Here is a 27,612-nt window from a genome sequence, read left to right as displayed (position 1 = left end):
GTGTGATACACCACTGCTATACCTAGTAGACAGGTAAAAACATTTCACAAATTTGTCTGTTACATTTTCGGGTGAAATTCACCAATTTTTTCCGTGATTAAACCCCTGCTTTGCATAGGTGATAGGGACATAAATTTCAAAAAATGATCAGGTGACATTTTACCAATTTTGCTGTATACAAACTCCTGCTCTGCATAGGTGACAGGGAATTCAATTTAAAAAAATAATTCATTAATTGATGCGCTCCCACCTGCTTTCATTCAATGCTTAAACTTTAACAACTTGTCCCACATTTGCGCTTTATTAATTTGTCCCACTTTTCCACTCGATCATATTTAATTTCAAACAATTAACCTCCCTTGGATGTGGTCTCTCTTTCTCACGCTCTCTCTCCAGGGTGGAACCCTGATTCGCCTCTAACCGTAATCAACATGGTAGGCGCAGAAAAGAACATTGAAAGTTGATAGAGCCGATATCCAATTTGATCGTGGACATCACGGGGACGTGCGACATGGTGGAGCAGTATGTGTGCACACGCCTACACATACTGACTGATGGGTCTGCCCCCTTCAAATTGGGCTCATGGCCTGAGCTTGCCCTTTACACCTTGGAGGTGCTGGCCTGCCCTGCAGCCAGTGCATTGTCTGAATGTTTGTTTAGCATGGCTGGAGGGGGTTATCACAGGTTATATTTCCCAATGTTTTGTGGTGTACCCACATTTTTTTTTAGAATAAAAAAAATTAAAACCAAAAACCATTGTAGGCTACCTCCTCCAGCACCGCTTCCACCTACACCACCACATCTACTGCTACTCCATATGGACCTCGTCCTCCTAGATCAAGATTATTATTGTTTATTTTTACATATTTTATGTTATTTTAAGTCATTTCCCAATTCACATTTGCCATGCTTGCCATGCTCTTAACCACATTTTACTGGCATTTGCAGCCCTCTAGCCCTTTTCATGACAATTTTAGAGCCATTTTAGTGCTCAAAAGTTCGGATCCCTATTGACTTCAATGGGGTTCTGGGTCAAGTTTGGGTCCCGAACTCAAACTTTTTTGTGAAGTTCGGCCGAACCCGTCAAACCCGAACATGCAGGTGTCCGCTCAACTCTATCACTGGATCTTTTCTGCTCGGTGAATGCCTAATTGTTGGGGCCTCGGAGGAATTCAACACCTGTGACGACCATGTGTTATCGAATTTCACCTATTAGAATTTGGGGTTTATTCAAGAGGGGGATTTAGTTAGCCATGTTTTTAATATAATTTAATATTTTAAGTTCATATGTATTTGACATTTAATTGTACTGGCCTACAGTAAAATTGTTATCCATTGACCGTCTAATATACCCCCAGCCACATATTCACTTGATCTTTTCTGTCCGGTGAATGCATAATTTTTGGTGCCTGTACTCCACTGGCCTGCAGTAAAATTGTTATCCAATGACCGTCTAATATACTCCAGCTACATATCCACTTGATCTTTTCTTTACGGTGAATGCCAAATTGTTGGGGCCTCGGAGGAATTTAACACCTGTGACGACCATGTGTTATCGAATTTCACCTATTATCATTTGGGGTTTATTCAACAGGGGGGATTTTGTTATCCATGTTTTTAATCCAATTTTATATTTTTAGTTCTTTTAAACATATGTATTTGATATGTATTTCTACTGGCCTACAGAAAAATTGTTATCCAATGACTAATATACCTCCAGCCACATAATCACTTGATCTTTTCTGTCTGATGAATGCCTAATGTTTGGGGCCTGTACTCCACTGGCCTATATTAAAATTGTTATCCAATGACCGCCTAATATACCTCCATACACATAATCACTTGATGTTTTCTGTCCAGTAAATGTCTAATGTTTGGGGCCTGTACTCCACTGGCCTGCAGTAAAATATACCTCCAGCCACATAATCACTTGATATTTTCTGTACGGTGAATGCCAAATTTTTTTAGGCCTGTACTCCAGTGGGCTAAAGTAATATTTTTATCCATTGAATGTATAATGTACCTCAAGCCACATAATTACAATTTCTTTTATGGCAGGTGAATGCCTAATTTTTGAGGACTGTACTCCCGTGGCCTAAATTAATAAAAATTCTAAGCTCCAGCTGGGCACATTTTTGAGAAGTTCCCTTTAAGATGCATAAAAATAGCCCCTGATTAAAATACATATTTTTTGTGGGAATTTTTGTAATTAATCCCCCTCTAGTATGTCACTGTCCATGTTGTGGGACTATTTGTGCACTTCTAGTAAGTATTTGGTGGCTGCAAATATGGCCTGCAAGAGCACAGTGCAGACTGCTCAATGAGGTGAAGAACAATCCTAGAGTGTCAGCTAAAAACTTACAAAAGTCTCTGGCATATGCTAACATCCCTGTTAGCGAATCTACAAGACGTAAAACACTAAACAAGAATGGATTTCATGGGAGGATACCACAGAGGAAGCCACTGCTGTCCAAAAAAAACATTGCTGCACTATTTACAGTTTGCACAAGAGCACCTGGATGTTCAACAGCAGTACTAGCAAAATCTTCTGTGGACAGATGAAACCAAAGTTGAGTTGTTTGGAAGAAACACACAACACTATGTGTGGAGAACAAGAGGCACAGCACACCAACATCAAAACCTCATCCCAACTGTTAAGTATGGTGTGGTGGGGGCATCATGGTTTGGGGTTGCTTTGCTACGTCAGGGCCTGGACAGATTTCTATCATTGAAGGAAAAATGAATTCCCAAGTTTATCAAGACATTTTGCAGTGGAACTTAAGGCCATCTGTCCACTAGCTGAAGCTCAACAGAAGATGGGTGTTGCAACAGGACATCGACCCAAAGCATCAAAGTAAATCAACAATAGAATGGCTTAAACAGAAGAAAATACGCCTTCTAGAGTGGCCCAGTCAGAGTCCTGACCTCAACCCGATTGAGATGCTGTGGCATGACCTCAAGAAAGCGATTCACACACCAAGAATATTTCTGAACTGAAGCAGTTCTGTAAAGAAGAATGGTCAAGAATTACTCCTGACCGTTGTGCATGTCTGATCTGTAACTACAGGAAACATTTGGTTGAAGTTATGGCTGCCAAAAGAGGTTCAACCAGTTATTAAATCCAAGGGTTCACATACTTTTTCCACCTGCACTGTGAATGTTTACAAGGTGTGTTCAATAAAAACATGGTAACATTTAATTGTTTGTGTGTAATTAGTTTAAGCAGACTGTGATTGTCTATTGTTGTGACTTAGATGAAGATCAGATCACATTTCATGACCAATTTGTGCAAAAATCCATATAATTCCAAAGGGTTCACATACTTTTTCTTGCAACTGTAAGTAATGTGGATTCCTGTGAAATGTCTGAAGATGTCAATCCATTTTCTGTGCAGGCTGTGACTGGGGAAAAAGCTTCCTCTGTTGGTAAAAATGTGAAAAATTTGACCGTGCTAGAGGGTGTACCACACGTATCAGGTGGGGATAAGCAGTCTCCCCAGTGTACTATGGGTAATAAGGAAATGGCCCAGGTGGGAATGAGCTCATCAACGCCCCTAGCAGTCAGGAGAACTAATGACACGAGCGGTATGCATGACATATATGCTGTGACTGATAGCGACTAGGAAAGTGAGTCTACCATGTCAAAATCTTGCAAAATAAAGGGGGTTACTAATAGCGACCAGAGGATAGTTATATCTGACAAGATGAGTTAAGGGGGGTAACAGCAGCCTAGTGTCTCAGGCCCAGATCCAGGCAGTTATAGTTGACCCGGCAGGTCAGTACAGCTGCAAACTTAAAGATGGTTCCGCTCGCTCCGCACCATCCCTGGATGCATTAGAGAAGAAACTAGCGGTCTTCACAGAGCCATTGAAGAAGGCTATAGAAGGGTCAAAGGAGGAGACCCAGAAAGAGACGAGTAAACTGAAGGGTCTACTGCCTAATGTCCTGGAGAGGAGTAAAAACTCCAGAAAGATACCAAAGACTACGGTAGACACAGACAAAGTGCTTAAAGGGACCCTGGGTGGTACCCCCACAGGGTGTTAAAAAGAGAATGGAGGTACTCTTATGTCTGCTGCAACAGAGAAGAGTGAGGAGCAGCTGGAACAGGAGGCCAAAGAGTGGGGCGCTTCCAACAAGCTGGTGCGAAAATCTGAGAATAAACAAAAAAAGTTTGACCGGCTTTTGGCTGAAGAGAAATTCATGACCAAGCGGAGGCTGATGCTTGGGAAAAGGAGACCAAGGTTCTCTTTCTGGCTACTGCCCTTGAAGAAGCGTTTGAGGCTCGAGATGAATTGGCAAGGCTGAACGAGCAACATAGAGCAGAACAGGGGGATATCGTGAGCTCAAAGAATGACAGCGGGAAGAACATCTGTGAGTTGGAGACGTCTAAGCATGCTCTCGAGCAGCAGGTCGAAGAAATTAGGACTAAGCTTGAAGAGTTAGAGGCAAGAGCTTCTCGAGACGACAGGTTGGCTCAATCAAAGGAAAATTAGAAACCTGAAGAGGAGAGTCCTCTGAAAGATGCTCAGAAGTCTAAGCCAGAGCTTGTTGAGAAGGGGTCTGGAGATGGTGGCGCTGCGGTGCCGACCGAGACAGAGAAGATGGAATATGTTTCTAATGAACCTGTTGATGGGGCTGAGGCGGATGCAGACGCCAAGAGATTCATGGCAGTGGGTAGCCAGGACCTGGTCCTGAAAGACGTTCCCTCCGCCTACAAGGCTTTCCAAATAGCCAGCAGCCTGCTGGGGAAAAAGTACGAGGAGATGGATGACCAGTATGTAGATCCTGTATCCTACTGTGGGATGGCTCTCATGAATCCTGCACAAAGGGAGAGCAATGTCCCAGATGACCCTCTGGAGGGAATGCCAGAAGACAAGGAGTCTGTTAAAGACCCCAGTGTTCCCCAGTACCTCCAACCTTGATAAGAAGGAAAATAAGAAGTTAAGAGGGCCGGTATATAATACCCTGTCTGAGAAGGATGAGAAGGCTCACAAAGTGAGTGGAGACAACAAAGAGACAAGAGCTGAAAGAGCTAAGGCCGATGACTTGGAGTGGGACAAATCCTCAGATGTTGCAGAGATCAAAGAAATGGCTGAAGGAGAATCTGCCGAAGTGGAAAAAGTCACTGAGGAAGCATAAGACTCTGAAACTGCCGCCAAAGCTGAGGAAACCACTGCTGAAGTAAAGGATGAACATGAAAGTTGAACTTGTGGTCATTGCAGAGCTAGCAAGTCTAGAAGTAGAAATGCAGAAAAAAATAGAAAAAAGGAATGGTGACAAAGTGGAGGTTCCTGGAAGGGCATGGGCGAGAGCCAAAGAAACAAAGAGAGCGAGACCAGAGTAAAACAAAAGTGTCAGGCCATTAGATGGGCACTCAAGTCCTTTAGATATTTTCTACTAGGTAGAAAGCCAGTATTGGTGACAAACCAAACTCGGCTGGCCTGGGCAGAGCAGAATAAGGGTAAAAAGGTGATACTGACCACATATTCCACGGGGAACATTGAGCCAGAAGGTTGTAGGATAAGGCGGATTCCATGTTGCGAGCATCCGGTGGGTGCAAGTTTTCACCCCCACAGGTTTGAACAAAGGGGGGGTATGTGGTGATGTGAACGCTAAAGTGAATAAGGATCCCGGAAGAGGGGTATATCCCACCCAGGTTCCTCAACTGGGTGAGATAAGTATAGTCCAGAGTGGTGCTGGCTTTAGCAAGGCATAGTTGCTGGAGCTATTTTGTTTACAGTTTAGGGGCTGGATTTTACTTGGATTGGGAGCTAGGTTGGTAGAGGGAGCTGCCAATCCACCCCTCCCATTCCAGGGCAGGTTTTCCCTAGCATGATGGATCCCCAGGTGTAATCACCTGGGATAATTACTGGGGAGTAAAAGCCCATCCCAGACTGTCAGTCGGGGGCGTTGTTGCAAACAGAGGCAGGGTGAGACTCTGGGTGCGTGGTTCCAGCCGGGCTAGGCTGAGAAACCACGAGGCTAAGACATAGCCTGGACTGACCGTGTTACAGCCTGGGGGCTGGTATACCCTTGGCTGAGAAAGCCAGACCTGACACTGTGTCTGAACAGCACTCTATAGATGAGTCAGAGATTCTACCCTATGTTTAGTTAGATCCCAGCAGGGCAGGTGTTTGTTTTATATTAGGTTTGTTTTGCTGAGGTGCCAAATAAAAGTGATGGTTGGACCTTAAACTTGGTGTCTGGTGAAGATACTTGTGTGAATGATCCCCGGAGAAGAGCTAACCCCCTACAGGGGATTGAGGTGTTTATCGACAGTGGGGCAGGGGTGAACCTGATTGATGCTCAGTTTGTCCGTATGCACAGTTTGTCACCAAGTGTATTAGAAAAAAACAATCCTGTATTCGCTATTAATTATGCGTTGCTTGCTCAGAAGTTTTTGTCTCAAGTGGTGCTTGATATCAGATTAAGAGTGGGTGACTTCCATCAAGAATTTATCTTGTGTTTTGTGTTGGAAGGTCTCCCTGCACCGGTGGTTCTGGGTTTACCGTGGCTTAGCAAGCACAATCCAACTATCGATTTGCAACCTGGGCAGATTCTGGATTGGGATGATTATTGCATTGACAATTGTCTTAATACATCTTTTTCTGTTGTAACTAACAAGAATTTATCCTCTTTTATAATGGAGTTTGCTGATGTGTTTTCTACGAGAGGATGCCAGGATTTACCTCCATATCAGGAATATGATAGTCCTATCAATCTTATTCCCCGAGCTAAATTGCCTAAATCCAGGTTGTATAACCTTTCTAAACCTGAAAGACATGCCATGAGAGAGTATATTACTGAGAGTTTGGCCAAAGGACATATTAGACCGTCCAAATCTCCAGTGGCAGCAGGGTTCTTCTTTGTTAAAAAAAAAAAAAGACAGAGGTCTTCAGCCATGTCTGGAATTCTGTGAACTTAATCGGATTACGGTCCATGATCCTTACCCTCTTCCCTTGATTCCCGATTTGTTTAACCAGATTATTGGCATCAAGATGTTCTCCAAGTTGGACCTAAGGGGGCATATAATCTGGTGGGGAGGTTTGTAGTTGTGCATTTAGCTGACATTCTAATTTATTCTCCAGATGTGGAAACACATCAGGATCATGTGAGACAGGTGTTACAGATTCTAAGAGAGTGTGTTTTTGAGGTGCAGTTCTTAGGCTACCTGTTGTCATCTTTGAGTTTTTGAATGGATCCAGATCCACTGCTAAACTCATCTCGTAGATTCTGGTGGCCCGGGTGGCGTAAGTGTGTTAAGGACTATGTGTCAGCCTGTACCACCTGTGCACGTGCTAAGGTGAAACATACTCTGCCTTTCGGATCTTTACTTCCGTTGCCTATCCCGTCCAGACCACGGACTCTGTATCCATGGATATTACACTGATCTACCTAACTCTTCAGGAAAAGCAGTTATTCTGGTGGTAGTTGATTGCTTTAGTAAAATTGTTCACTTTATTGCTTTGCCAGGCCTACCTAATGCTAAAACACTTCCACAAGTATTTGTTGACAACAGGGGCGTTGCTAGGGTCTCAAAGGATCCAGAGCCCAAGCCCCAATAAATATGGCCTAATTCTCTAAGGCCAATTTCATACTTGCGGTAGCTTTCTCCTGCAGGCTGTTCCAGCAGGGTAACAGCCTGCCAGATGCGTGCTACCACTAGAGCACCGTGCGGCCGGAAGTCTGATCCAGCCCCATTCATTATAATAGGGAGGGCCGGAGGTCCGGCCGCAGTCCGGCAAACATGCTGAGAGGCGGCTGGAATAAAATTGCAGCATTCTGTAGTTTTTTTCAGCTGACCTCTCTGCATGTTTGCCGTACTCCCCGGGAAGTCGACCCTCCCCACCCATACCGCATTTTGCTGTACTTGCTATACAGCAACACATACCTCTCACATCCAGGGCCTCCAATTTTTATTTTGGCACTAATACATGGCAAAAATGGCTTTAGAACAGATAACTGCACCGCTGGTCGGCAAATATATTTTTCCTTTTTCCGCTAATACACGCCACAAAAGGCTTTTAAAAAAATAACTGCACCGCTGAACGGCAAATATATTATTATTTTGCCACTAATACATAGCCAAAATGGCTTCAGAACATATAACTGCACCGCCGACCGGCAAATATATGTTTGTTTTGCCACTAATACACCCCACAAAAGGCTTTTAAACATATAACTGCACCGGTAAACGGCAAATATATTTTTACTTTTTCCGCTAATACACACCACAAAAGGCTTTAGAACATATAACTGCACCGCTGACCGGCAAATACATTTTTATTTTGCCACTAATACACAGCAAAAATGGCTTTAGAACATGTAACTGCACTGCTGGTCGGCAAATATATATTTACTTTTTCAGCTAATACACACCACAAAAAGCTTTAAATCATAACTGCACCGCTGACCGGCAAATATATTTTTGTTTTGTCACTAATACACGGCAAAATTTTTTTTAAAACATATAACTGCACATCTGATCGGCAAATATATTTTTCTTTTTTCCACTAATACACGGCAAAAATGGCTGTAATTTTAGCACTTTACCACACAACGGCTAATAAACCCTTTTTTCCACTAATACAAGCCAAAAAATGCTTTAGAACATATAACTGCACCGCACAAGGGCAAATAAGACGTATAAATATTTCCTTGTAATAACCCCTGTTAATGGCTGTATCACACAGCACTTGTACCTCAATAACAAGACCGGTTTGCTGGAATTACAGAGCTGTATAATGGCGATTTGGATCCGCAGTCAGTGCAGCAAGGTGTAAAAGGATTGTTCCCAGGATGTAACCTCCCCTACTGAACCCTGTTCTACATAAATGCTGTGGAATGATCCTTTCGCTACACCTTGAATAATATTTTCCTGCACTGTTAAATCACTTTTTCTAACAATCTCCCTAGCGCCTGCAGACGTCTCTCCCTGCACTCAGTACACTGGTAAATGGCAGAATCTAAGATGGCTGACGCTATTTCTAGCTGGCTGCTGATTGGCTGCATGCATGCTTGGCATTATGGGTGATCCCGCCTTCCCAGAGTTCCTTTCACCATGTCCTCACACATGCAGCAGCCATTTTAGGAAAATATGTGATTAGTTACCATGAAGCGCGAGGAAATTTGTCTTTGGTGTGAATCACATTTTACCTGAAATTCGGATAGAATTTTACCTTGTCAACTTCGATTCACTCATCTCTAATAACAATCACAATTCACCACATAATGGCTAATGGGACATACATACAGGTATATTTACTTTTGATACCTCCCCTAAATGGCTGTAGGATAATGCAACTTCACCGCAGAACGGCAATTATGACATATATTTCTTCCTTTTTTATTTCCTATTAACCTCTTCAGGACATAGGGCGTACAGGTACGCCCTTATGTCCTGGTACTTAAGGACACAGGGCGTACCTGTACGTCCTGTGTATTTCTGATCACCGTCGCGCAGCAGGCGGTGATTGGAAGCCGGTGCCTGCTCAAATCATTGAGCAGGCACTTCGGCTAAATGCCCGGGGGGGTCCCGTGAGCCCCCCCATGTCGGCGATCGCCACAAACTGCAGGTCAATTCAGACCTGCGGTTTGTGGCTTTTATCTATTGCGGTGGTGGCGTGTGGCGGTGCCATCGGGTCCCCATGAGGCTGTGGGGGGGACCCGATGGCATGGAAGGCAGCGCGATGTCTAAGGAAGGCATTGCGCTGCCTTCCGGTGACGAGCCTGTGAGATCCAGCCCTCTGGATCTCACAGGCCCCGGAATCTGTATGAGTAATACACAGTATTACTCATACAGCCAATGCATTCCAATACAGAAGTATTGGAATGCATTGCAAAGGATTAGACCCCCAAAAGTTCAAGTCCCAAAGTGGGACAAAAAAAAAGTTAAAAAAAAGTTGCAAAAAAAAGTTTTCCCCCCCAAAATTAAAAGTTTCAAGTAAAAATAAACAAAAACATAATTTTCCCCAAATAAAGTAAGAAAAAAATTGGCAAAAAATTGGCAAAAAATGGGGGGGGGGGGGAAATATACATATTAGGTATCGCCGCGTTCGTATCGACCGGCTATATAAACATATCACATGACCTAACCCCTCAAATTAAACATAAAAATTGTGCTAAATAAACCATTTTTTGTCACCTTACATCACAAAAAGTGTAATAGCAAGCGATCAAAAAGTCACACGAACCCCAAAATAGTGCCAATAAAACCGTCATCTCATCCCGCAAAAACAAATACCCTACCCAAGGTAATCTCCCAAAAACTGGAAAAATGATGGCTCTCAGACTATGGAAACACTAAAACATGATTTTTTTTTGCTTCAAAAAAGAAATCATTGTGTAAAACTTACATAAATAAAAAAAAAGTATACATATTAGGTATAGGTGTAGTTTCTTAGATCGGGTCACTTTTATGGAGTTTCTACTCTAGGGGTGCATCAGGGGGGCTTCAAATGGGGCATGGTGTAAAAAAAAACAGTCCAGCAAAATCTGCCTTCCAGAAACCATATGGCATTGCTTTACTTCTGCGCCCTGCCGTGTGCCCGTACAGCGGTTTACCACCACATATGGGCCATAAACCAGAGCCATAAATATAGACTTTTGTTTGGCTGTTAACCCTTGCTTTGTAACTGAAAAAAAATTATTAAAATTGAAAATCTGCCAAAAAAGTGAAATTCTATTTTCCATTAATTCTTGTGGAACACCTAAAGGGTTAACAAAGTTTGTAAAATCAGTTTTGAATACCTTGAGGGGTGTAGTTTATAGAATGGGGTCATTTTTGGGTGGTTTCTATTATATAAGCCTCACAAAATGACTTCAGATCTGAACTGGTCCCTAAAAATTGGGATTTTGAAAATTTCAGTAAAATTTCAAGATTTGCTTCCAAATTTCTAAGCCTTGTAACATCTCCAAAATATTAAATATCATTCCCAAAATGATGCAAACATGAAGTAGACATATGGGGAATGTAAAGTAATAACAATGTTTGGAGGTATTACTATGTATTATAGAAGTAGAGAAATCGAAACTTGGAAATTAGCAATTTTTTTCAAATTTTTTTACTTCATTTTACCACTGTCATGAAGTACAATATGTGATGAAAAAACAATCTCAGAACGGCCTGGATAAGTCAAAGTGTTTTAAAGTTATCACCACTTAAAGTGACACTGGTCAAATTTTCAAACAATGGCTGTCACGGCGGACAGGATCTCAGATACACAGATAAACCAAGCGACAAGTTTCTAGGTGAGAAGCTGGGGTAAGGTCACCTCCTAGCAAATCCCTAACAGCTCTCCCTATACTGCTAAGCCCACATTCAGACCCTTAAGGTGGGAATAATGTGTCCTCTTGCCTGGGCTGCAAATACCCTAGAATCCCTGAGATGGTGAAAGGGGAATAGGGCAGCCTGCTCCCTCAGAACCTGGAGGGGACAGACGTCACACAAAACAGCCTAGACAGCAAACCACAAAAAAACAGAAACCAAACTTATCTTATCTGAGCCGGAATCCTTCTCTCCTTGCTTCCAAGGCCAGACTGAATTCTATAACCCGCACGGAACACTGGGATTGAGTGCAATTTAAACCAATGACCCCACCCAGTGCACCTGAAGGGAGGCAGATCTAACACGACTCCAAAACAAAACAAAAAACTAAACATGTGCTGCTAATCTGGCCGACCTCCGCACATAGTCAGAGCAGGGCATGACAATGGCCTGGTCCTAAGGTGAAATAAGGCTGTGTCCTTAAGGGGTTAATACACCCCCCAAAAAAAGCTAAACAATGTAAAATCAACGCAGAACGGCTAATAGGACGTACTTATCTTTCCTATTAATACACCCCGCAAATGGCTGTATCACACAGAACTCGCACCCCAATCACAAGCAAGGTTTGTTGGAATTACTGATGTATCATATAGTGCAAACAACCTAATATCAGCAGTATAACACCAATTTGGATCCCCAATTGGTGCAGCAAGGTGTAATAGAATTACTCCTATTACCCAGGCTGTACATGCTGCTATTACACCCTGTTCTCCTTTTATAGTGTACAGTCGTGGCCAAAAGTTTTGAGAATTACATAAATATTGAAAATTGGAAAAGTTGCTGCTTAAGTTTTTATAATAGCAATTTGCATATACTCCAGAATGTTATGAAGAGTGATCAGATGAATTGTATAGTCCTTCTTTGCCATGAAAATTAACTTAATCCCCCCAAAAAACTTTCCACTGAATTTTATTGCTGTCATTAAAGGATCTGCTGAGAACATTTCAGTAATTGTCTTGTTAACTCAGGTGAGAATGTTGACGAGCACGAGGCTGGAGATCATTATGTCAGGCTGATTGGGTTAAAATGGCAGACTTGACCTGTTAAAAGGAGGGTGATGCTTGAAATCATTGTTCTTCCATTGTTAACCATGGTGACCTGCAAAGAAACGCGTGCAGCCATCATTGCGTTGCATAAAAATGTCTTCACAGGCAAGGATATTGTAGCTACTAAGATTGCACCTCAATCAACAATTTATAGGAGCATCAAGAACTTCAAGGAAAGAGGTTCAATTCTTGTTAAGAAGGCTTCAGGGCGTCTAAGAAAGTCCAGCAAGAACCAGGATCGTCTCCTAAAGGGGATTCAGCTGCGGGATCGGAGTGCTACCAGTGCAGAGCTTGCTCAGGAATGGCAGCAGGCAGGTGTGAGCGCATATGCATGCGCAGTGAGGCGAAGAGTGAGGCGAAGACTTTTGGAAGATGGCCTGGTGTCAAGAAGGGCAGCAAAGAAGCCACTTCTCTCCAAAAAAAACCATCAGGGAAAGATTGATCTTCTGCAGAAAATATGGTGAATGGACTGCTGAGGACTGGGGCAAAGACATATTCTCAGATGAAGCCTCTTTCCGATTGTTTGGGGCATCAGGAAAAAGGCTTGTCCGGAGAAGAAAAGGTGAGCGCTACCATCAGTCCTGTGTCATGCCAACAGTAAAGCATCCTGAGACCATTCATGTGTGGAGTTGCTTCTCATCCAAGGGAGTGGGCTCACTCACAATTTTGCCCCAAAACACAACCATGAATAAAGAATGGTACCAAAACACCCTCCAACAGCAACTTCTTCCAACAATCCAACAACAGTTTGGTGAAGAACAATGCATTTTCCAGCACGATGGAGCACCGTGCCATAAGGCGAAAGTGATAACTAAGTGACTCGGGGACCAAAACGTTGATATTTTGGGTCCATGGCCTGGAAACTCCCCAGATCTTAATCCCATTGAGAACTTGTGGTCAATCCTCAAGAGGCGGGTGGACAAACAAAAACCCACTAATTCTGACAAACTTCAAGAAGTGATTATGAAAGAATGGGTTGCTATCAGTCAGGAATTGGCCCAGAAGTTGATTGAGAGCATGCCCAGTCGAATTGCAGAGGTCCTGAAAAACAAGGGCCAACACTGCAAATACTGACTCTTTGCATAAATGTCATGTAATTGTCGATAAAAGCCTTTGAAACGTATGAAGTGCGTGTAATTATATTTAACTACATCACAGAAACAACGGAAACAAAGATCTAAAAGCAGTTTAGCAGCAAACTTTGTGAAAACTAATATTTGTGTTATTCTCAAAACTTTTGGCCATGACTGTAGATGATGCCTCACTATCCTTTCCCTAAACTTTCAATAATCTTTCCCTGAACTTGTAAATCGTTTTTTCTGCACAATGAAGTTTTTCCTAGCACTGTCCCTAGCGCCTACTATTGTCTCTCCCTGCACTGAGTACACTGGAAAATGGTAGAATCCAAGATGGCTGAGGCTATTTATAGGGCTGTGACATCACAGGGGATGGCTGGCTGCTGATTGGCTGTATGCATGGCATTGTGGGTAATCCCTCATTATCTTTGCTCCATGTACTAACACCTGCAGCAGCCATTTTAGGAAAAAATGTGATTCATTACCACAGAGCGTGAGGAAATTTGGCTTCGGTGCGAATCAAATTTTTCCTGAAATTCAGATCGAATTCAACTTCATCAACTTTGATTTGCTCATCTCTAATTATGACCATTGATCACAAAACTATCAGGTAACATGGCAAGAAAATGGAAAGTGACCAAGAGATGACTGGAAAAGGATAGTGACAGGAATTGGATAATGGAGCAAATGAATGATGATGATGGTAACAAGATCATGAAGAAAATGTATGTTTAGAATGATATGGTGAACACATGATGGAGCAATAGAATATATCTCACCCTAACCCAACTAGTATTGAGTGAGCATGCTTGGCTGAATACCATGTGCTTGAGCGCCATGCTCGAGTCTCCTCCCTGCACGTTTTGCGGCTGCTAAGCAGCCAATAAACGTTCAGGTAAGTTCTGCCATCACTGTAATGCCAGTAGCCATGTTGGCTACTGGCATTACAGTGATTGGCTGTCCGGAACACGTCATTGGGTGCTATATAGCACCCAATGACGTGGGTTTGGCTCATTGCGAGTCAGGGAGAGCTGCGCTTAGGAAGGGACAGATAGTTTCGGGAGTGTGATCGCAATATATTCGATAGAAAAATGTTTCAAAGACCCAAAAGTCCTTTTAAGGACTATTGTGTGTGGTGGCAGGCTGGCAGCAATATAAATTAGCCAGCAATTTTTTTATGTGTCTGCAGTGACTTGTGACATCTGTGCTGCAATACCTTTTGTGTGTCAGGGGCAGAGATATTGGGAAAAATATTACTGACAACAAATATATATATTTTTTCCATAATTTATCCACACTTTGCCTATAAACGGTGTCTGCAGTGAATTGTCACATCTGCGCTGCAATAGCGTGTGTGTGTCAGGGCCAGATATTGGGAAAAATATTACTAACAACAAATATATATTTTCCATAATTTATCCACATTTTTTCTATAAACAGTGTCTGCAGTGAAATGTCACATTTGTGCTGCAAGCGCGCGTGTGTGTGTCAGGGCCAGATATTGGGAAAAATATTATTGACAACAAATATTTTTTCCATAATCTATCCACATTTTTCCTATAAACGGTCCCTTATAACATATAACATTTAATATGAAGAAGGCGAGCATTAAGTGACGGGGAAGTGGCCGTGATGCTAATGGTGCACGCAGAGGCCTGCTGCCAGGGCACAAGAAAAACAATCATCCAAAATACCTAGCTACATGTCCCAGTTTGCAGGGCGGCACAGGACACCACTCTTGAAGTCAGCCCAGTGCGAGCAGGTGGTCGTTGGATTGCAGCAGATAGTGCTTCCAGTCGGTTAAGCACCACAATGTCTTCCACCAAGTCCAGTCTCAGTAGCCAGGAGTCTGGTCAACACAATCCTCACCCTGATTCTCCTTCCTCCCACCATTTACAGTCTGGCCAAACAAGTGATCCCACACTCGGATATTCCGAGGACCTCTTTGCGTCACCATTAATTGATTTGGCCCTCTCGCCAAGCATGCTTGAAGAGGGACCTGAGATCTTGTGCCCCGATTCCCAACCTCTTGAGCATCCAGAGTCACAAGAACATGACGCTGGGGAACGGCAATTAATGTGTAATGAGGTGGATGATGATGAGACACAGTTGCCAATGACTTAACCGCAATTACTGTCTCAAGAGGTTAAGGAAGAGGATGACACACAGTTGTCGATCAAATCAGGAGAAAGTGGAAGAGGAGGTGCTGGATGATGAGGTTACTGACACAACCTGTGAAGGTGGCAACAAGCCGAGCGAGGAGAGCAGTACAGAGGGGGAGGGATATGCAGCACTGAAAAAGGCTGGAAGAGGCACTGGGGTGGCAAAAGGTAGAAGTTGGGCACCACCAAACAGGCATACAACTGTTCCACGGAGCACCCCCTTGCGTAAATCTCCCTTGCCAAGGGGTAGGTGTTCGGGAGTATGGCGCTTTTTTGAGGAAAGTGCGAACTACAAAAGAATAGTAGTGTGCAACTTGTGCCACACAAAAATGAGCAGGGCGTGAACACTAGCAACCTCACCACCACCAGCATGATAGGCCACATGGCATCAAAGCACCCAAATAGTTGGGCCGAATGCCTGGGTCCACAATCTGTGTCTGCGGATCACAACACTCTTCCCCTGTGTTATGTGCTGGCCAATCCCCTGTCCAAGACGCAGGCCTGGATGCCTCCTGCCCTGCACCTGGACCTTTGCAAGCAGGCCGGGAGCGACTCGTACCCTGGGATGGCACAGGTGCTATCGATGCCAAGGATTGCGGGCCCCATTTCCATCAGGGTTTCGAACACCACCTACGTTAGTGGCTCCAACCCCCACTTCTCCTCCTCCGCCTCGACTTCCACCTACAAAGTATCCGCGTGCAGCACCAGTCAGTCATCAGTCGGTAGCTGGAAGCAGTGTAGCACTGCAGTGGGGAAGCGGCAACAGGCCGAGCTGAAGCTGATTTGCCTAGGTGACAAACAGCACACCGCCACAGAGCTGTGGCAGGGGATAAGAGACCAGACTGAGCTGTGACTCTCGCCACTCAACCTAGAACCAGGCATGGTTGTGTCTGATAATGGCTGTAACTTGCTGGCGGCTTTGGAGCTGGGCAACCTTAGACACATCCCATGCCTTGCCCACGTATTCAACCTTGTGGTTCAGCGTTTTTTAAAAACATTACCCAATTTGCCTGAGCTACTGGTGAATTTGCGTTTCGTGTGTGCACATTTCCGCAAGTCACCGACAGCTTCAGCCGGTCTGTTAATGCTGCAGCAGCACTTGAAATTGCCAGCTCACCGGCTGTGTGACATGAGCATCCGCTGGAACTCTAAGTTCCACATGTTGGCCAGGCTTTGTGAGAAGCTTTGTGAGAAGCAGGCTGAAGAGGAGGAGGAGGAGAAGCAGGATACTGTTGCCTCAGCTAAAGAGGGTAGTAACCATGGAAATTTTATTCCATCTGTTCTGCGTGGGTGGGCAGAAGAGGAGGAAGAGGATGAGGAGATTGGCAGTGATCCTCCTGATGACGACAGCAAGGTCTCGCCTGTTGGTACTCTGGCACACATGACTGACTTCATATTAGGCTGCCTTTCCCGCTACCCGTGAGTTATGCGCATTTTAAACAACATGGATTACTGGTTATTCACCCTTCTTAACCCCCGCTACAAAGAGAACTTCTCATCTCTCATTCCTCTGGTGGAGAGGACTAGCAAAATGGTGCAATACCAGAAGATCCTTGTTGGAAAATTGCGTCAAAATTTTCCATCTGATAATGCTGGCGACAGAGTCTGTACTTCCTTGGCCAACCGAGGAGGGGAGACAAGGGTAACACACTGCAGTTCCAACAGAGGCAGGGCAATACTCTCCAAAGCCTGGGACAGTTTTATGACACCCCGCCAGCACCCTCACGCTGATGTGCGGCCTACTGCCACAAGAGAGAAAAATTTTGGAAGATGGTGAAGTACATGGCAGACCGTGTCAGCGTCCTCAATGATCTCTCAGTGCCTTACAACTACTGGGTGTCCAAGCTGGACACGTGGCACAAACTGGCGCTCTACCCTTTGGAGGTGCTGGCCTGCCCTACCGCCAGCATTTTGTCTGAGCGTGTGTTTAGTGCTGCTTGTGGCATTATAACAGATAAGTGTATCCGCCTGTCAACTGAAAATGCTGACAGGTTAACTCATATAAAAATGAACAAGGCCTGGATTGACCATGACTTCTTGACTCCACCAGAGGAATGCTGATAAACATAAAGGCACTTTACATGTCTTGTTTTTAATGTATTTAATAGACTGTATTCCCATGCACCCCTTCCACAACAAACAAGGGTATATGGTTGAATCTTCCTTTTCTCATACTCCTCCTACTCTTCCATCATATCAACATGCATTGCTTATGCGTCACATATAATGCCCTCGCATATATACATTTTTAGAGGGTCCTCTCACCAGCAGGCCCTCAAATACAATTTTTTTTAGTGTCCGCTCACCAGCAGATCCTCACATATAATTTTTTAGAGGGTCCGCTCACCAGCAGGCCCTCACATTAAATTTTTTGCAGGGTTCTTTCACCTGCAGGCCCGCAACTCAAATCTTTTACAGGGTCAGCTCACCAGCAGGCCCAAACCTAAAATCTTTTATAGGGTCAGCTCACCTGCAGGCCCACAACTCAAATCTTTTACAGGGTCAGCTCGCATACAGGCCCACAACTTAAATCTTTTACAGGGTCAGCTCACCTACAGGACTGCAACTTGATGTGAATGAGGCCCTCCTTTATGAGATATACAGGTTGTATTGGGGTGCCTCTTCCTTGTAATTTTTGGCAGCACTTGCACTTTATATACAAGTAAATATACAGGAAAGAATGTTTTCAATTTTTCATATAAAATCGATTTTTTACTTTGGTTTTGTGCATAAAACCTTAATTAGATTGTGGGCCTGGTGATCAGTTTAAGGCCTTTTAAGCAGCATCAACAGCAGCATAGTGATAAAAATGAGTGGCTAGGTGACATGGTGTGGAGATGGCAGCATAAGGACACAATGACTGAGTCTGAATAAAAGACTAAGGCCACAGATTGTTTAGAAAGATGCAGATGGAAAGAATCTGTGGAGCTGTATCACGGGACTAAAGTATTTGTTCAGGGCCCCCTCAACAGTATTACACAATGAAATTATATACAGTGACAGTATAGACAGTGTATAAAACTGATGGAACAGCTGCCGGCCCTGGTCTGAGAGAGCAATCTTTACTAGCCACAGGAATGGGGGCGGCATGAAAGGAAGGGGTCACTAAAAAATTACCGTGGGATGGAGCCTCATTCAAAAATTTGCTGTGGGGCCCAGTTATTTCTAGCTATGCCACTTATGCAGCCCACAAAAGCAAGTTTGGCTTATCAATTCCAAAACCTTAATTAAATTGTGGGCCTGGTGATCAGTTGAAGGCCTTTTAAGCAGCATCAGCAGCAGCATGGTGATAAAAATTAGTGGCAAGGTGACATGGTGTGGAGCATGAGGAGGCCACATAGTGGCACAATGACAGAATCTGGATAAAAGACTGAGGCCACAGATTGCTTAGAAAGATGCAGATGGAAACAAATCTGTAGAGCTGTATCACTGTTACCTGCAGATTAATGCAGCCATCAAAATCAAGTTGGGTTTGTTGGTTCCACCTCAGCTCACCAGCAGGCCCGCACCTACAATCTTTAACTGGGTCGCTCAGCTGCAGGCCCGCAACTCAAATCTTTTATAAGGGTCAGCTCACATGCAGGCCCTTGCATACAATTTTTTAGAGGGTCAGCTCACCAGCAGGCACTCGCATATAATGTTTTACAGGGTCAGCTCACCAGCAGGCCCACACCTTAAATCTTTTACAGGGTCAGCTCACCTGCAGGCCTGCAACTCATGCTGCCTTGCTTTGAAGTAGTAGCCATAGCCATTTATCAGGCTCCCTCTTTGAAATCGAACAATGATTCCCTGTTACCGGTGGTAACCATGTTAGGCGCATAAAAGAACATCGAAAGTTGATAGGGAAGATATCCAAATGGATCGTGGACGTCACGGGGACGTGCGATCAGGCAAAAGTTATCTAGAGTCAACAAAGCGGCAGCAAGGCCTCTCCTGTATAACGTTTTCTCATCCCAAATATCGCAGTGAAATTCCCTGTAATTTTTTATTACTCATTACAATAATAGGGAATCTTAAAAGTCCTGTATTGGTATTTATCGTCACTACCTCCACGACTCGGGAGTGTGTGATTTGCGCGACACCCGCTTGTCTTCCTTGAATGTGGTAGCCGTTTCTCAGGCTCCCTCTCCAGAATCAAACACTGATTCCCCATTTGAGGGTCACCAGCAGGCCATCAATCATAATTTTTAAAGGGTGTGTAAGATTCCAAGCAAGTGCGGATGCAATGCGTTTTTCACTGATGGTTGCTAAGAGATGTATATTGGGCAGACTAGATGGGCCTAATAGTTCTTATCTGCTTACTTGGGGTACTGTAGGGACACTATTATTGGGCACAATATGGAGGGAATTGCTACTAATGGGGGCCCTCCTGGAGAGCATTACACTATTGGGGGCACTGTAGAGGGCCCTAATACTAGTGAGGTCACCAGGCGTGAATTGTGAACCTTAAGTAGCCCTGGAAAAAAATACCTAAAAGTGGCCCCATATTGTAGGAGGGTCTAAATTCACAGGAGGCAGGTCAACAAAAGTAGGGGGTGAGCAATACCATAGTGCAAAATACCACAGTGCTGCACAATATATTGACCCAAAAACTGTCCCTCTGAGTTGGCCATCGAGACTGCCCATTTTCTCTCCTCCTCTTCCAGTTGTCTCTGATTAATATATGAGGTTAGATGCGGGACATACAATCAGGTCCATAAATATTGGGACACCGACACAATTCTAACATTTTTGGCTCTATACACCACCACTAAGGGACCAAAAGTAATGGGACAGAATAATAATCATAAATCAAACTTTCACTTTTTTATAATTGGTTGCAAATCCTTTGCAGTCAATTACAGCCTGAAGTCTGGAACGCATTGACATCACTGTGTTTCATCCCTGGTGATGCTCTGCCAGGCCTCTACTGCAACTGTCTTCAGTTCCTGCTTGTTCTTGGGGCATTTTCCCTTCTGTTTTGTCTTCAGCAAGTGAAATGCAGCTCAATCGGATTCAGGTCAGGTGATTGACTTCTCCATTGCATAACATTCCACTTCTTTCCCTTAAACAACTCTTTGGTTGCTTTTGCAGTATGCTTTGGGTCATTGTCCATCTGAAGCATTTGACTGAATATGAGCAGACAATATTCCCTGAAACACTTCAGAATTCATCCTGCTGCTTTTGTCAGCAGTCACATCATCAATAAATACAAGAGAACCAGTTCCATTGGCAGCCATACATGCCCACGCCATAACACTACCACCACCTTTCTTCACTGATGAGGTTGTATGCTTAGGATCATGATGAGCAGTTCCTTTCCTTCTCCATACTCTTCTCTTCCCATCACTCCGGTACAAGTTAATTTTGGTCTCATCTGTCCATAGGATGTTGCTCCAGAACTGTGAAGGCTTTTTTAAATGTCGTTTGGCAAACTCTTATCTGGTCTTCCTGTTTTTGAGGCTCACCAATGGTTTACATCTTGTGGTGAACCCTCTGTATTCACTCTGGTGAAGTCTTCTCTTGATTGTTGACTTTGACACACATACACCTACCTTCTAGAGAGTGTTCTTGATCTGGCCAACTATTGTGAAGGGTGTTTTCTTCACCAGGGAAATAATTCTTTGGTCATCCACCACAGTTGTTTTGCGTGGTCTTCCAAGTCTTTTGGTGTTGCTGAGCTCACCGAAGCGTTCCTTCTTTTTAAGAATGTTCCAAACTGTTGTTTTGGCCACGCCTAATGTTTTTGCTATCTCTCTGATGGGTTTGTTTTGTTTTTTCAGCCTAATGATGGCTTGCTTTACTGATAGTGACAGCTCTTTGGATCTCATCTTGAGAGTTGACAGCAACAGATTCCAAATGCAAATAGCAGACTTGAAATGACCTCTGGACCTTTTATCTGCTCATTTTAATTGGGATAATGAGGGAATAACACACACCTGGCCATGGAACAACTGAGAAGCCAATTGTCCCATTACTTTTGGTCCCTTGACAAGTGGGAGGCACAAATGTAAATACCCTCAAATTAAATTTGACAGTCTGCAGTTAAAGCACATCTTGTTTGTTTCATTTCAAATCCATTGTGGTGGTGTATAGAGCCAAAAATGTTACATGTGTGTGTCATGGTCTTACCTTCTCACTGTTCTCCTTCGTTTGACATGTGCTGGCGGCCATCTTGGTTTCTGGGTTTCTTGTAGCCTCCCACCCTGCGGCTCCTCCTTCCCACTGGGAGGAGCTGGATGCCTAGCTCATATATATAGAAGGTCTGTGGCTTCAGTTCCTTGCTTGGTCCTCCTGTGTTCACATGCTTCTAAGACTGCTGCTGCTTCTGGTTCCTGATCCTGGCCTCGTCTGACTACCCCGTTGGTTCCTGATCCTGGCTTCGTCTGACTACCCCATTGGTTCCTGATCCTGGCTTCGTCTGACCACCCTCCTGGTTCCTGACCTCTGTCTACGCAAGACCCTGCTTCGGTTTAGCCATCCGTTTGGACTTTTGCTACGGCTTGATTTCCAATAAAGCCTTCTTATTTCCACTCATCTCTGTTGTACGTCTGGTTCATGGTTCCATGACATTAGGACCAAGCCATGAACTTCTGACGGTACAGGGCCATCCTCGCTACCTACGCTGGTTGCCAGACTTGATCAGCAGGATCACCTGTTGGGTCGGTTCGCTGTGGCGTTGCAAACCCTGCTTGAACGCACGGCTCATTTCGCTTCCGTTGCCGATGGGTCGGTTGTCGCTTCCTGGGCCCGCTCCTACTGCCGCTCCGGTTGTTGCGCCAGAGTCTACCCCGACACCTGTTGCTGCGCCTGCGGTGTCTCGGGGTATGACCGGTTCTGCCCCCCTTCCACAGCGCTTTGGGGGAGAGCCAACTCAGTGCCGAGGTTTCCTTAACCAGGTGGGCATTTATTTCGAGTTGCTGCCACATGCCTTTCCTACTGAGAGATCAAAGGTGGGCTTCTTGATCTCGCTGCTCTCGGACAAGGCCTTGGCCTGGGCCAGCTCTTTATGGGAGAACAACAATCCGGTGGTTGCCGAGTTTTCCGGTTTTGTTGCTTCTCTTCGGAAGGTATTCGATGTGCCGGCTCGTGCTGCCTCTGCTGCGAAGCTCCTTATGTCCATCAGACAGGGTTCACGATCCGTAGCTGAATACGCCATTGAGTTTCGTACCCTGGCAGCAGAGGTGGGCTGGAATAATGAGGCTCTGGTCGCTGCTTTCTCTCATGGTCTCTCGGATGCCTTGAAGGATGAGGTTGCAGCTAAGGACCTACCAGTGGAGCTCGAGTCTCTTATTTCTTTCCTGATTTTGATTGACACCAGACTCAGGGAGAGACCTTCCTTTAAGGAGAGCCTGCGGAGGTCTCCTAACAGATTGGCGCCTACGTTTGCTGTCCCACCCGTGCCTCCCTCTCCTCCCACGCCTCCTGGGGATGACTTGTCTGGGGGTGAACCCATGCAGCGGGGGTTTGCTCGCCTGTCTGAGGGGGAGAGGGTACTCCGGAGACGCGAGGGCCGATGCATGTACTGTGGTCTCGGTGGGCATTTTCGGTTGGCATGTCCGAACCGTCCGGGAGAACGCTCGCACCTGAGGTCCTGTCGGGGGCAGATCTTGGGTGGAGTCTCCTCGTCCCCGGTTTCCCGTGTTGACAAACCACTGATCACGGTTGTCCTCTCCTGGGTCGGGGGCTCGGTGACGACCCAGGCGTTGGTGGACTCTGGTGCTGGTGGTTTGTTCATTGATAGAGTGTTCGTTGCCGCCAATTCCATTCCTCTGCAGCCTCGAGGTTCCCCACTGGCTCTTGAGGCGATAGACGGCAGACCCCTTCTGCCGCCACACGTGACTCATGAGACCCTTCCAGTGGGGATAGCCATTGGTGCCGTTCACAGAGAGTCGGTCTGTCTCCAGGTTATTTCGTCTCCACACTACTCGGTGGTCTTGGGGTACCCCTGGCTCCAGAAGCATAATCCGACTTTCGATTGGAGATCGGTCGAGATCCTCTCGTGGTCACCGCAGTGTGGGGCTAGTTGCATCCATGGGCCTGTCAAGTTGCTGTGTACTTCCTCGGACTCTCTGTTGCCTCCTGAATACGAAGAGTACCGGGATGTATTCGATAAGGTGCGCGCGGTTGCCCTACCTCCGCACCGCCCATACGATTGTGCCATAGAGTTACAATCCGGTGCCGTTCCTCCTCGTGGCAAAGTCTATCCACTGTCGGTAGCGGAGAATGAGGCCATGGAGGAGTACGTGAGGGAGGCGCTTTCACGCGGACACATTCGCAAATCCTCGTCCCCGGCAGGGGCTGGATTTTTCTTTGTGAAAAAGAAGGGCGGCGAGTTGAGGCCTTGCATCGATTACAGGGGTCTCAATCGCATCACGATCAAGAACGCTTACCCGATACCCTTGATTTCCGAGCTGTTCGATCGCCTCAAAGGGGCCACGGTCTTTACCAAACTCGACCTGAGGGCGGCATATAACCTGGTAAGGATCAAGGCGGGCGATGAGTGGAAGACCGCGTTTAACACCAGGACCGGTCATTATGAATCCTTGGTTATGCCCTTTGGGTTGTGCAATGCGCCCGCAGTCTTCCAGGAATTCATCAACGATGTTTTCCGTGACCTGTTGCAGCAGTGTGTGGTGGTCTATTTGGATGACATCTTGGTATATTCTGCATCCATGGAGGCCCACATTCTGGATGTCAGACGAGTGTTGCAACGCTTACGAGAGAACAAGCTGTTCGGTAAGCTTGAGAAATGCGAATTTCACCGATCCCAGGTAACCTTCTTAGGTTACATCATTTCCGCTGAGGGGTTCTCCATGGATCCTGAGAAGGTTTCGGCTGTCTTACAGTGGCCCCAGCCCAGTGGGCTTCGTGCCCTGCAGCGCTTTTTGGGCTTCGCCAATTATTATCGGAAGTTCATCAGGGACTTTTCCATGCTAGCCAAGCCTCTCACGGATCTGACCAGGAAGGGCAGTAATCCTCAGGTCTGGCCGCTCGAGGCCATCCGAGCTTTTGAGGCTCTAAAGTCCGCCTTTGTGTCGGCTCCGATTCTGTCGCATCCCAACCCTGGGTTGCCTTTTGTCCTCGAGGTGGACGCGTCTGAGACGGGAGTAGGCGCCCTCCTGTCTCAGCGTAGAACACCAGAGGGTCCTCTGCTTCCTTGTGGGTTTTACTCCCGGAAACTGTCTTCCGCGGAGTGCAACTATCAGATTGGTGACAGGGAGTTATTGGCCATCGTGCAGGCCCTTAAAGAATGGAGGCACTTGCTCGAGGGCTCGGTGGTTCCGGTTCTCATCCTGACGGACCACAAGAATCTGACCTACCTCTCTGAGGCCAAGAGATTGACACCACGTCAGGCCAGATGGGCTCTGTTCTTGTCACGTTTTAATTACGTGGTCTCCTACCTACCCGGCTCCAAGAACATCAGAGCGGATGCCTTATCACGGCAGTACTCCGAGCTGTCCGGGGAGGAGTCGATTCCGACTACGGTCATACCCCCGAATCAGATCCTGGCCGCTATTCGCACCAGCCTGACCTCTCCTCTGGGTGAGCAGATTTTGGCGGCTCAATCTGGTGCTCCCTCTGGGAGACCCAACGGCAGATGTTTTGTGCCTGAGGAGTTGCGCACTCGGTTGTTGCGAACCTACCATAACTCCAAGGCCGCGGGGCACCCTGGAAAGAATCAGCTGTCCTGGGCGGTTTCACGTCTGTTCTGGTGGCCTTCTCTACGTTCCGACATCGCCGCATATGTAGCGGCATGCTCCGTTTGTGCCCAGAGTAAGTCCCCTCGGCACCTTCCGTTGGGCCTTTTGCAACCCATAGCCACCGGGGAGCGTCCATGGTCACACCTGGGGATGGATTTCATTGTGGACCTCCCTGCATCCCGAGGCCATACGGTCATTCTCATGATTGTGGATCGGTTTTCCAAAATGTGCCACTGTGTTCCTCTCAAGAAGTTACCCTCTGCACAAGAGTTGGCCTCGATTTTTGCCAGGGAGGTCTTCCGGTTGCACGGTTTGCCCAAGGAGATTGTGTCGGATCGGGGGAGTCAGTTTGTGTCCAGGTTCTGGCGCGCCTTTTGCTCCCAGTTGGGGATTCATCTCTCTTTCTCCTCGGCCTACCACCCTCAGTCCAATGGGGCCGCAGAACGATCCAATCAGGCCTTGGAGCAATTCCTTCGTTGCTATGTCTCCGATCACCAAGACAATTGGGTTGACCTCCTGCCTTGGGCTGAGTTTGCCAGGAACACGGCGGTGAACTCTTCCTCTGGGACGTCTCCCTTCATGGCCAATTATGGGTTCCAACCTGCCGTGTTACCGGAGGTATTCTCTCCCCAGGATACTCCGGCTGTGGAGGATCACCTTTCCGTCCTACGTACTTCTTGGGTACAGATCCAGAGGTCCCTTGAGGTCTCTGCGCAACGCCAGAGACTCCAGGCTAATCGCAGACGAGCGCCCGCTCCTTCCTACCAGGTCGGAGACCGTGTATGGTTGTCCACCCGCAACCTCAACCTTCGAGTGCCCACTCCCAAGCTGGCGCCTCGCTTTGTTGGTCCCTTCCGAGTGCTTCACAGGGTAAACCCGGTAGCCTATGCCCTTGCGCTTCCTCCTGGCATGCGGATCTCCAACGTGTTTCATGTCTCCCTGTTGAAGCCATTGGTGTGTAATCGTTTCACTTCCTCGGTTCCTCGGCCCCGTCCGGTCCAAGTGGGCAATCGTGAGGAATATGAGGTGAGCAATATCCTGGACTCACGCCTGGTCCGCGGTCGGTTGCAGTTTTTGGTCCATTGGCGTGGTTATGGTCCAGAGGAGCGTTCCTGGGTTCCCTCCGCAGATGTCCATGCTCCTGCGTTGCTCCGAGCCTTCCACGCACGCTTCCCTCTGAAACCGTTCCTTACTCCGCGGAGGAGGGGCCCTTGAGGGGGAGGTACTGTCATGGTCTTACCTTCTCACTGTTCTCCTTCGTTTGACATGTGCTGGCGGCCATCTTGGTTTCTGGGTTTCTTGTAGCCTCCCACCCTGCGGCTCCTCCTTCCCACTGGGAGGAGCTGGATGCCTAGCTCATATATATAGAAGGTCTGTGGCTTCAGTTCCTTGCTTGGTCCTCCTGTGTTCACATGCTTCTAAGACTGCTGCTGCTTCTGGTTCCTGATCCTGGCCTCGTCTGACTACCCCGTTGGTTCCTGATCCTGGCTTCGTCTGACTACCCCGTTGGTTCCTGATCCTGGCTTCGTCTGACTACCCCGTTGGTTCCTGATCCTGGCTTCGTGTGACCACCCTCCTGGTTCCTGACCTCTGTCTACGCAAGACCCTGCTTCGGTTTAGCCATCCGTTTGGACTTTTGCTACGGCTTGATTTCCAATAAAGCCTTCTTATTTCCACTCATCTCTGTTGTACGTCTGGTTCATGGTTCCATGACAGTGTGTCGATGTCCCAATATTTGTGGACCTGGCTGTACTGTAGTTAAATTCAGGAGGGCATGTAGCTGGCTGGGTACATGAGTACCTGATTCTCAGAGATTCTCAGAGAGTTAAGACCACTGATAGCTTATTATGTACCCAGCCAGCAGCAGGGATGGGGGCTTGAGTGGCCCCCTGGGCATCGGCCCACCAGGAAATTTCCTTGTAAGGTCTATGGCCAATCCGCCCCTGGAGGTCACTTTGGGAGATAATTATTACTATTGGTGGGACCTTTGAGAGCACTTTAGGGACTATCAGTAGGGCACTGTTATTTCTGTGGTATAGTATTTGGGGACATTGGGGGGGGGGCACAGCGGGCACAATATAGGGGGTAGGAGCAGGATAATACTGTTGGGGCACCAGGGGATAATGATGAAAGTGTGTCAAACTCTGCAGAGTTGAGACACAGATGAAATACTTTTTCATGGTGGTCTGGTCTTAATGGAGAAGATAAGGAAAGAGGATGTCTACATCAGAGGAGAGATCATTAGATTTAAGAGGTATGTGGCATTGTATGTACTGTCCATTTAAAATATGCCTTTAGTAGTAGAACTGGGGGGTTGGAT

The 27,612-nt window shown here is 46.1% G+C and overlaps 1 protein-coding gene across 1 annotated transcript in view; it reads right to left on the bottom strand.

The window, feature by feature from the left end:
* Positions 1-27,612, bottom strand: part of LOC122927086 — a 640,428-nt gene that overhangs the window by 470,822 nt on the left and 141,994 nt on the right. The window lies entirely within an intron of this gene.

The sequence above is a fragment of the Bufo gargarizans genome, chromosome 2 (assembly GCF_014858855.1).
Source record: "Bufo gargarizans isolate SCDJY-AF-19 chromosome 2, ASM1485885v1, whole genome shotgun sequence".
NCBI classification, from domain to species: Eukaryota; Metazoa; Chordata; class Amphibia; order Anura; family Bufonidae; genus Bufo; species Bufo gargarizans.
This window is presented reverse-complemented; position numbering and strand designations above follow the sequence as displayed.